Below are 12,399 nucleotides of genomic sequence, written 5' to 3' on the forward strand. Positions count from 1 at the left end.
CTATGGCAATGGCCCAAGGGTGTCAGAACCCAGGACATCCCTCTGGCTGTCCTGAGCAGCCAAGACCCCTGCCAGGGGTCTCAGAGACCCTGGCACAGAGCCCAAGATGCCAGTGGTTTTGATTATGACCCGTGGAGCAAGTTACCAACCTTAGATGAAGATGTGCAAGCCATGACAAATTAAGTAGATTTATAGTGAATTTATCACAAGGTGAAAAAGTAGATTTTGGGGGTTTTAGAATGGGGATTCAGGGGGGCAAGATGGAGGGAACTGAGTGTGTCCAGCCTTTCTCCTTCTTCTTCTTGGCCTCCATCTTCTGCTGTGATGTTGGTACTTACAGATTGGTTTAGAGTAGAAGCTCACTGTCTAACATAGGTGATAGGGATTGGAAAGTAATTGTAAATATTGTATACGTAGTTTTTAGTATAAAGACATAACACCACCCCGGGGGCAGGCAGAGTGCCTGGAACTGTCCTGCTGAGCTGACCTCGGCAGGGCAGGAGAAAATTTTTTATAGATAAAATAAAATAAACAACCTTGAGATTGAGAAATGAAGAGCCCTGACTCCTTCTTCAAGCACTGGGCTGGGAAAAGAGACTTTAGAACTTTTCTCGGGGTCACTCTGACCAGCAGAGATCCCGACACAAGGGGGTGGTTTGAGCCAAAGGAGGGGCATTCTCTGCGGGCCAGGAGCTTTGTGTGCCCCCACCCAGGGTCTCCTCCATCAAGAGCATCCCCAGCTGCCTTTGGCAGGCAGGAAACAGCGGCGGCGATCGCAGGCCTGGAGGTGGCTCTGGGGACCAGGCCACAGTGGAGCAGCTCCGTCAGTGGTTCCAGCACTGGGTCTGGGGGCACTCCTGGGAGGTGGTGAGGGGTGAGTGGGACCCCTGGCATCGGAACATCCCTGAACCGGCATTCCTGGGAATTGGAACTGCTATTGCCCGAAACTGTGACCCCCATGAGCCCCACATTCCTGTGCGTCAAGACCCCCCTGCACTACATTGCCTGGCTCTGGCACCACTCTCTTTCTTCTTTCCCAGCCATCCCACCTCTCTCAGCCCCCAGCCTCTTCCTTTCCCTTGAACCTGGCACCCTGTGCCCATTCCTGCCTTTCCCAGTCCCCAAACCCTGCTTTCCTCAACACTGGTGATGCCCTGAACCATTCTTTCCAGAGATCTTGCCTCTCCCCACCCTTATCCCTGCCTTTCCTAACCCTGGGAATCCCCCAAAGTGCAATTCCTAGCACTGGGAACCTTGAACTGCAATTCAAGAGCCCCAAAATGGCCTGATCCACTGTTCCATGCACAGAACAGAACCCTGAACCCCCTTTCCCAGCCACCCCGTCTCTCCAACCTCCAGACCCTCCTCTTCCTTTGTCCTGGGACCCCCTGCACCCCCATTCCTGGCTTTCTCCTTTCCTTAACCCCGGGGATTGTCACGATCCTCTAGTACAAGTGGGGGTTGTGATGGTTCCTTAACTGATCTCAGAGTGCAAAAACAACACAGAGGGGATTTCATAACTGTGTATAGGTTTGATGAGGGGTTCAGCAATTAATTTACATGTTATTGCAGCATCATCACCTTGTGTTACCATAAAGGGAGGGAAAACATTATTTTTGTCATCCCACACTAGTGTTACCATGATTTATCAGGTCTTCATGTCCCTCAGAGTTCTTCTGTGAAAAAGTAAATGCAACAGAATCTGCCACCAGGAGGCACGAAATTAAAATGATGGAATTATCCAGCATGTATTTATCCAGTGCTCTTTCCCCAGAGCATCAGGGGCCACCCAAGCATATTTATTCAGAGAGGTTTTTAGCACAAGTGTTACTTGCCCTATAGTAAGGGAGGTCCACCAGAACAGGTTGTCAAGGGATGTGCTGGATTATTAGGATCATTTGGTACACAGCATAGGAGTCAGTGTAGATGCAGACAGGAGAGGTATTCTGTACCTCACGATGGAAAACACTCCAAACAACTATCAGCTCCCCAACCTGAGCGCTGCCTTCTCCCTCAGTAATAATTTGTTCACCAGAGGGAATGTGGAGGGCTCTGCTGCTGTATCTCCACACCTTCCCCTCTCGTTTAGCAGAGGCATCAGGGAAACAAGAATTTGCTGATTGTTTGGGGGACAAAGGAGGGGCTACTTTAATTACAGAGGCAGGTTTGTCATGGCTTCTGCCCAAGTTCTCAGTTTCTTGTATCGCTAAATTTTTTACAGCACCTTCTGTTATGGAGAAAATGTTAGAGTCATGTTCAATCTGTGCATACCAGTTTGTAACTGAGGCCCTCTGGGCCACCCCGTCAGGTGGGGGGGTCCCAGTAGTGACTGTCTTTGAAAAGGGCCTCTCAAGACTTGGCTGTTGTCATGCAATTTTTTCCACTTCTATGAGAGCTAAGCTAACCACAGACAACCCCTTTTCCCAGGTGGTGTATCTTTTCTCAGCATCTTTGAAACCACAGGAATAGAAACCAACAGGCCTCATTGGACCCTCAGAACCCCACTGCCAAATGTGTACTGACAGTCCTGAGGAGGCAAATCCCCATTCCACCTGAAAGGGATCTGTGGGATGGACAGGGTCCAGTGCTTGGTAAGCTGTTGCTTCAAAGATCAGTAATTGCAATGCTTCTTCCTGAGAAGGAGTCCAATCTCATTTCACCCCTTATCTTTGCCTGAGAGCCCTCCTTAATTTCAAATTTATAGCAATTCAGAGAGAGGGGGTTTACATTTTCCATTTCAGGGAAGGCTTCTGCCTTCCTTAGCAGACACCTGTCTTTTCAAACCAAGACAAGAACTTATAATTAAATTTATAATTTGCTGTATAGTCAAGTATGTTAAAAACTGATAGTTCTTGCTTCACCACAAGAGGATTTTGCTTCTTTGCTACCATAAACAAGACTTTACATATTCGTTTAAAACTGATAAGCAAGAGAAAAACTCGATCTGTAGTTTGGACTATGGCCAGAAGCCATGGAAAACAACCAGCTACCCAGAGAGCATGTGCAAGGACCAGGTTCATCCAAAGAGCACCCCAAGGAAGACTGCTGTTACCCCATTGACTTCATCTGGCGACCCCCAGCAGATGGTACTCAAGCATGGAGCCATAAGGAGCTGATTACCATATGAAGAGGCAGGGAGGCAGGGAGGAGGGGAACAGGCTATGAATGTGTATAGGCGATGTTGTAATCTTTGCAAATATGTATGAGCTTATGTATATATAAACAGAGTCTGCTCTGTTTGGATAGGCACACTTGGTGAAAATATTCCATGAAAATATTCCCAATGTGTCCTGCGCTGTAATATACTTACCTGCTTCACAACTATTTATTAGTCGTGGAGCTCTTATTCCGAATGTCAATAGGCTGGGGGTGGGGGAAAAGGCTTTGGGTGTGTGTTGGAAAAACCTCTGGCCAGAGGCACAGTGACTGCCCACCCTGCACTGTGCAGAGAAGCCTGGCTGAGGTTCACAGGGTGGAGAGACCTGTAATCACTGGGAAGGGGAGTGCAGGGGGTCCCTGGCGTGAAGGAAATGAGGTCCAGGAAAGGCAGGATCTGGCGGATCTTTGCACAGTACAAAGCAAAGAGGATTGCCCCTTGAATGAGGTGCAAATAAAATTTCAGGGGCAAGCTCCAGGCAAGCACATTGTCCCGGCACAAATCTCTGTGCAAGATGTAGCAGAGAAGCTTTCTGTTTGGATTCAGACGAGGAGAGAGGCTGAACGTGGTGGTGCGTGGTGCTTAGAGGGAAAGCGCATGGCCCAGGTCAGAGAATAGATGAGGATTCGCCTTGGTGAGAATGAACAATCGACAGTTCCAAAAGGTGAACAACGAGGCCACAGAGCGCCGGGCTGGTGTGTGCAGCGTCCTGGCTGCCAGAGCAGCGTGGCTGCCGCTTGCTTGCCTGCCAAATTCATGTTGGCAGTCGTAAGGGGGAAGTTCAAAGATAAAGCTTGTTCAAAGACAAGCACTCTCCTGGCTTGGCTCCATTCGTGTTGGGACCAGTTCAGGGAAGAGCTCCACTGTGGATCCTGGCTCTTGGAGACTGACAGAAGGCGATATCGAATGTAGCAGGGAAGGAAGAGGAATCGTTGTATCATTGGCTATGCAGTTTATAGGCTGAAAAAGAAAAGGCAATTGCAGCACAGTCTCTTTCTTTTCTGTGCAATCAGCCACTCAACATGTAACTCACACCCGCTGAACTGCATCCGCCTCCCTGGAGATATGCACTTTCCCTTAAGCTCTGTGTACCATCTATGTACCTCTCATTGTCACAGATTTGAAACCCCTTCAAAATGTACAGCAGCTGCTTGCAAAATAAAAGTCCCAGAACGAAAAGCCAGTGCTGGCTTTCATAGTCCCTTTGCAGTCTGTAAACTACACAAAATGCACTAGTGATTTCGCACTTTCCTTTTCAACTATATGTATAGCATCAGCACATTCTCTCAAAGTGGCAGAGCCCATTGTTACAGTGAAGCGTTTCCAGCTGCAGTTACTACTGAGAGATGTCCCAGGACAGAAAGCATTTTCTGCACTTCCCTCTTCCCTGGGAAACCTGATATTCAAGCGCAGTCACCTTCATGCACCTTCAGTGTTCTTGAGTGCAAGCAGCTAGAGATCACAGAGAAGGAAGGAAATGTCAGGGCAGACTAAAGAAGCCATTTTTCCTAGCAGCATTTAAATTGTGCACAAAACACTTGGGACCATGTACTGCCTTTTAACATATATGGACGTTTTTCACTCTTGCAGTTTTGTTGCCAACTTTCAGCAGCTGCTCCCATCAAATAGACTGTAGAAGACAAAGCCATTGCTGGGCTGCCCCTTCCCCTAGCCTCACCTAAGCCACATCAAACTCACTGGTGCACTCTGTATATCCATTCTCTGCTGTGTCTACTGTTGTTATCTCTGGATCTCAGGACCTAAAGATAAGGGCAGTTTTCTGATAGGGCTGGAAGAGGAAGAGGTAGCAGCACAAAGCTGCTCTTGTTGAACTTCCCACTTGACAACTGCTATTGAGAATTTGGCAGCCACGCTCCTCTGGCATCCAGTACGCTGCACACACCATCCCAGTGCTCTGTGGCCTCGTTCTCCGCCTCTTGGAGCCTGTCCTGCTTTCATTCTCGCCAAGGCGAGTCCTCATCTGTTCTTGCGCAGAACACTGTGCCAGCAGGAAAGCACTCCTAAGCATTGCCTCTGCCAAAACTGACCTGGCCCATGCACTTTCCTTATAAGCACTCTGTACCACCACATTCAGCCTCTCTGATTGTCTGAATTTAAACAGAAAGCCTCTCTGTTTCATCTTGTGCAGAGAATCGTGCCAGGACAATGTGCTTGCCTGGAGCTTGCTCCTGAAACTTGTGGAAACCTGTATTTGCACCACACTCAAGGGGCAATCCTCTTTCTTTTGCAATGTGCAAAGTGCTGTCAGATCTCCATGCTCTCTGCACAGTCCTTCTTAGCTTGAAGTACTACCGCATACATTACAGCCTCACAAGGACTAAAGCTCCAGAGAGACATCTCACACAGAAAAATGTGCTGGGACAAAACCATTCTTCCTGTCCCCCTCTCGTTGCTCAGATTATGGTGCTGTGTCAAATGTCTTGGACAGAACAACTAACCCAGCAGGTCCTTCCCTCCTAGCACATTTCACTGAACGAAAGCTCCATGGACAGTTTGGACTTGGTGAAACAAAAAGGATATGAGTGTACCTAAAGCTGAGGAGAAACCGTGCGCTGCACACTGTGGGTGCATGCAGTACACATAGGGAGAAGTGGCGAAGCTGAATGCCACCACTGGGCTTCAGTCCTGTCCAGGTCACATAAGGTGAAGAATGAAGTGGCAGAGCACTGGGCTTGTTTGCACAGTGAACAGAATCGCAAAAATCCAGCAACAGCTCATTCTCAATTTGAATCCACCGAGAATGCTCTTGTTGCTTGAAAAGTAACATGAAGCCATTAGACTATCACAAAATGTGGAGATCAGCTCTTTTTTACACTCTCAGTGTTGCAGAGTCTATGATAACCAAGTCCATAGATCACCTAGAAGCACATGTCAAAACAGAAGGCATTCTTTACGCACCCCTTCTCCAAGCAGCCCTGAAACTGCGCACAACACCCTGCATCTCTGTGCTTTCTTTCTCAGATAGCGATGCTATCATTTTCCACTCTTGCAGCTCTGTTGCCAGCTGTCAGCTGATACTGCAAAAGAAAAAAGCTCAGTAAGTCAAAACAAGTGCAGGGCTGCACCTTCTGCTTGCCACACCTAAGTCACATCAAACTCACCCTGCACTGGGTCCTTTCCTTCTCTGCTGCAACTACCAGTGTGCTGTCTGGATCTCGGAGCCTAGATGAAAGCACAGTTGTTTCCACAGAGGGCTGAAAGAAAAATTGATAGTAGCAAGAAGAGCTGTCCTTAAGATTCTTGCTTAAGCCTGTAATGTGAATTCAGGCAAGAAAGTAGCAGCCACCAGCTTTTTGCAAGTCTTTACTTGCGGGAGCTGGACTCGATCAACTGGGACGCATGATGGGGTGTCACTGCTTCCAGTGCACCCTCCTGGTGCTCCCAGTGCCTCACCTCAGAGCCCCCTGTAGGACTCCCTGGCTCCCCTTCCTGCCCCCAGTTCCAGCCAGTGCTCCCAGCTGACTCTCAGTTCACTCCTGGTGGACTCAGTGTTGCTCCCTGCAGCACCGTCCCTGTCTCACCCAAGTGCCTCCAGAAAGTTCAACATGGCAAAAGTTCGGAGTGCTGAAGACAGCAGGTATTTCCAGCCTGTGTGTTCCATACTTTGTCTAAAAGGCTGTTGGTATCTGGATGTTTAGATACACTTTTAGACACTGAATTACATTTATCATCTGAAGATGTAAAAATCTTGATCTCCACAGCACACCCATAGGCCACATTCATCCCACTCAGTGAATCCCGGACCAATTCCTGCCCTCTGCCTGAAGCCCCCAGTCCCAGCCCAGTTTAGGCTGCTCTAATTCAGCTCTGCCAGTCCCACCCTGATAGACTGAAGTGCCTGCAGTCCATTTCATGAGGTTCAAAACTAACAGGAAGTTCTCTATTGCAGCGACTTGTGAGGGTTCCTCAGGGTGAGAGAGATGGACGAGAATCTTGGTCTCATGACCAGAAGGCTGGATTTATTGATATATGATATATAATACATTATGACTATATTAATAGTAATAGAGAGAGAAGTTGCAGAAGCTGCTAATCTAAGAATAGAATAGGAATCTAATAACAAAGTTCTGTGTCCAGGCAGAAAGCAAGGACAAACTCTCCTGTGAGTGGTCAGCAAATCCAAACACTCACAGAAGACCAATCACCGCTGCACCTGTTGCATTCCACACCAGCTGATAGTTATTGTTTACATTCTTCTTCTGGGGCCTCAGCTTCCCAGAACGGACAAATCCTAAAAGAAAGGATTTTTATGCAAAGATGTCTGTGACAGTTCTCAGCTTTAATTTTCAGCTGGCTTAGCCCTAAAGCAAGTCACCAGAGTCAGCTAAATCCCCAGAAATGTCCCAAGGAAGGACAAATTGCCCAGCCAAACCTGTGCCAGTGGTGCTGAAGTGGTGACTTCCACTGTCCCAAGAGCAGCCTTGGGACTGCAGCCTGAGATCCTTGAGGAGCCACATTTCCTCAGGAGCAGGAGCAGCAGCCTGATGGATGTTTAAAACTTTAGCAATTCACATGCACAGTTCTTTCCTGTGCCTCAGTGATAGCCTCCAAAAAGGAGCAAACCCACTGATTTCAGGACATGAAAGGTCAATGCAGGAGGAGCTCAACACGAGCTTTCCGATGTGTCCCCAGCAATTCCCTCACTGTTGTCAGCAGAGCTTTAGGACAGCACGCAGCACCCCTGTGCTCATGGCAGGTGAGCTCAGACTGTGTGTGGTGGGTCCCGGCTCCCACTCTGGCAGCCCAGCGCTGTCTGTGGTGGCTTGTGGGGGGTCATGGTCATAGACTCAGCTGCATGCCCACAGGTCTGTGTTGTCCCAGGATTCACAACAAAATCTCATTTTCCCACCCTGTCAGAGAGAGCAAAGTCCCAGCGCCTGCTGCAAGGTTGAAGTCTCCCTGCCCAGGATTTGTGCCAGGGACAAGGGGACACTCAGCCTCCCCCAGGCAGCACCTCCTGCTCTGTTCAACATCACAGCCCATGCCATTCTGGGGCTGGAGCAGCAGCAAGCTCAGGCTGAGGAGAAAGTTCTTATTGGAATCCTTGGACTTGACACTGGTGTTCTCAGTAACGCCCAGCAGGTCATGGTTTAGTTACCAGATGAAGAATCATTAGCACCTGGTGGATTTGATCCCTTAGGATTTTAGCTTTTATATTTTTCATGTATTTGTGAACCTGCAATTCTTTAGTGTATAACTCTGAATTCCACACAGAGTGTTAGCTGCTGCTTACCCATTTTGGTCCGACACAATAATTCCTCTCTAAGCCTGAGAATCAAGGACGCCTCACTGTCTCAGGCCCCGAGAGATGTAATCAAAAGTGAGCTGGGGCGGGAGCAAACTTGGGGTAAATGACTTAATTACCTGAAGCTGTAATTGGAAGATTAACCCCCAATATGCAAATGGACCAAACTTATAAAAGTGTTAAAACCCGTGACCCCCTGTCCATTTTTGGCTGTAGCCCCTCGGGGGGCTTCATCTGCCTGAAATGTACTAGAAGACCCTTCAATAAATCCAACTGCTCTTTATTCCCTTAATTTTGTCTGGCCTCTGTTTTTAGGTAGCCCTGGAAAAGGCATCAGGGTAATACAATGCCAATTTTTAAAAACCCATTTGTCTATGGAATTGCATGATACTTATTCTGTAGGAAAAAGAACTGGAAAGCAACCAGCCCAGTTCTGGCAACTTTTACAAGTTCAGGTATAACTTTGGGGTTGTCAGCCACCAGAGACCACCAAAGAGACCCCCAGGACAGAAGAATGTGTGCATAAAGGGAAGAAAAAATATCTTAATGATTTTAGGGAAAATTATTATTGTATGTATGTTTACTCCAGGAAAATCAATGAATATGTATATAAAACAGAGTATAGAAATAGAACCAGTTTCTATTATCAGTGTGGACTTGGTGGAGTTACACCCCACACGTCCAGCTGAATAAAGAACACCTGCTTTCTGCAGAAAAGCACATGAGATAGTTCCTCAAACATGAAACTAAAATGCACAAGAAAGAAAATGCTCACAAATTGTCACTAAACTGTTTTCAAGCCACCAGAATCCATTAAATGGAATCAGACAATTTAATTTAAACAGCAGAATGTGACAGGCTCCTTATCTTTGCTTTGCAAAGAACAACAAGTACAGTATGTCCACTGTCCTGGCTTGAAAAGACAGATGTGTGCTAAGGAAGGCAGGAGCTTCCCTTGAAATTGAGAACTTTAACACCCTCCCTCTGAATTATTATAATTTTGAAATTAAGAGGCTCTCAGGCAAAGATATGGAAAAGAAATAACAAGAATAAAGGAAAATTAAAAATACAAATGCAATAGTATAGACAAACAAACAACCCCACTGACAGAGTCAGATTATGACCTGACACCCTGTGGGTCAGGGTGGTGGTACCAGTCTATTAAATGGTGGCTGCAGCAGTGCTCCTGGAGTGACAGGTGTGGTTCTGTTGAAGCAGTGATCCTGTAGAAGGGTGGAGTTTTCCTCTGAAGGTCCAGTGGTGGCGTAGATGGGCCTGGTCTTCCCCTGGGAATCCAGTGGAAAAGAGAGTGGCTCCTTTGGGAATCCAATGGAAAAGGCTGTCTCTGGTGTTACAAATCTCAGATTATATCCAGGTAGGAATGCTTGGCTCTCCCCTCTGTGCAGAGCATCTCACAATGGGATGATGCAGTTTCATCAGTCATACAGTGACACTCAGTGGCCCATTAACAGATGTCTCCTGGAGGGAGGATTGGTTGTGGAAGAGATAAAGATAACTGCCCCACCTCTAACAGATGGCAATAGAATACATACCCCCAGGTACATCTTTCAACCCAAGACATCCACTGGAGACAATTCCTTTTGGAAGAACACATTCCTCAACTTCCCTTGAAGCTGGGAATTTGTGCTAAATGCAGACAGGTTAGGGAGCCCTGACAAGCAGGCTCTGATTTTAGAAAACGTCTTGATGTGTGGACAGGAGCTACACCACTCACTTTAAAGTGAAATGAGAGTTGAAGGAGCATGGTGGGTCCCAGGGAACTCTGATCCCTGCAGAACCTCATCTGACACAGATGGGCCAGCCCAGTTGCACTGGGATCACAGATCACCGCACTTGCAACTGCCAGGTCAAACATCACCTCATCACCTTCCTATTAAATGTTTATCATTGCTTGCTGTTAATGACAGGGGACTTGGGCAGGGAATTGACATTTATTGATTTTCTGAATTATAGAAAGGAAATATAATCAATTGTCACATGAACATTTATTGATAATTCTACACAATTAGGTAATTTCATTAAATGTACCACTTACCATACCCACAAAGACATTTCCTTTAGAGGAAAAGGAGAGTGCTTCAAACCGTGCCATAGATGAGCCCTCATTTAAGCAAGGCTTTTACAGTTTCCTTTCTGTAAACCATGACAAATTCATAATTGACTTTTGTTTTTTAAAAAAAAGTCATGGCAGTTCACTTGTGCACTGTGAGTCCCACTTTAAAAAGCTTTTAAAGAGATTGTTTTATCTGCAATGACTCTGTGCCTGTAATCAGAAAGTATATTTAATTGTTCTTTTAACCATTACTGCCCTCTAAGTGGGTTTGCCTGAGAAGAATAGAAGCTCATACATGCAGACGTGAGCAGGCTGCTTCCCTGAAGAAATCAGAGCAAACACAGAGTTCAGGTCTGCGATTTGAGGAGTCCCAGCTGACTGGAAGCTGGAGAATGTTGTCCTGATTTCCAAGGGCAAGGAGAAATCCAGACACTACAGGCCTGTCAGTCTCACTGTGATACTTGATAGAATCATGGAAAAGTTTCTTCTGGGAAGTATTGAAAAACACCTGGAGGACAATTCAGGTATCAGTCAGAGTCAGCACCGCTTCATGACGGGAAAGTCCTGCTTGTGAAATCTGGTTTCCTTCTCTGACAGGGGAACAGACTTGGTTGGTCCAGGAAAGGCAGTAGATGGAATCTTTCTGGATTTCAGCAAAGCCTTTGATGCTGTGTCTCCCAGAATGCTTCTAGACAAAGTGCCCATCACACAGCTGGATGAACGATTGTGGAATGGGTGAGCAACTGGCCCACAGGTCAGGGCCTGAGGCTGGCAGTGACTGGGGTGACACCACGCTGGCAGTGGTCACCAGAGGGTTCTGCAGGGCTCCATTGGCAGCCCTGGCTCTCCAATGTCTTTATTAAAGATGTGAACACAGGACTTGAAGGGATAATCAGTAAATTTACTGATGACACCAAACTGGGAGGAACTGTCACCTGTCTGGAGGGCAGAGGGGCTCTGCAAGGAGACCTCCCAAGCAGAGATGGGCAATCACCAACGATGTGGAGTTTAACCAGGGAGGGGTCAGGTTCTGCCCCTGGCATGGACACCCTGGTTGGGGTATGGACAGGGGAAGGAGGGGCTGCAGGGAGGGACCTGGGGGTCCTGGCCAAGGGCAAGCTGAGCATGAGTCAACAGTGCCCTGGCAGTCCAAAGTGCCACTCTGTCCCGGGGGCAGCAGCCTCTGGGCTGGGGAGGGGACTGTCACACTCTGCTCTGCACTGGGGTGGCCTCACCTTGAACGACAACACAATATAAAAAAGACATAAAGCCATTGCAGAGTGTCCAGAGGAGGTCACAAGGATGGGGAAGGGTCTCGAGGGGCTGTGTGAGGAACTGCTGAGGACACTTGGTTTGTTCATCTGGAGAAGAGGAGACTCAGGTGAGACCTCACTGAGGAGCAGTGCAGGGGCCAGCACCAAGCTCTTCACTCTCATGAGCAGGGACGGGACTCAAGGAAATGGCTGGAGCTCAGTCAGGGGAGGACAGGTTGGATATCAGGAGAAAGTTTTTCACCTAGAGGGGGGTTGAGCACTGGAACAGGGTCCCCAGGGAAGTGGTACCAGCCCCAAGTCTGTTTTGGGACAGGAAGCATTTGGACAATGCACTCAGGCCCACGGTGGAATTGTTGTGGTGTTCTGTGCAGGGCAGGAGTTGTACTCAATGATCCTGATGAGTCCCTTTCAACTCAGCATGGTCTGTGTTGCTCTGAAATTACTTCAGCATCCAGCATTCAGCTTTCACTCTAGAATAAAGCAGTTCCAGCATGGTGAACACAGACATTCCACCCCTCCTAAGTACAGCACCTAAAATATTCCTTAATTTCTTTGGATTAAAGAAAGAAAGAAATCGCATTTGAATGTCACTGTAACAATTCCATGCCCTTCTATAAGGAGGGCTATT

Source organism: Zonotrichia leucophrys, unplaced genomic scaffold (assembly GCF_028769735.1).
Source record: "Zonotrichia leucophrys gambelii isolate GWCS_2022_RI unplaced genomic scaffold, RI_Zleu_2.0 Scaffold_38_522144, whole genome shotgun sequence".
Classification (NCBI taxonomy): Eukaryota; Metazoa; Chordata; class Aves; order Passeriformes; family Passerellidae; genus Zonotrichia; species Zonotrichia leucophrys.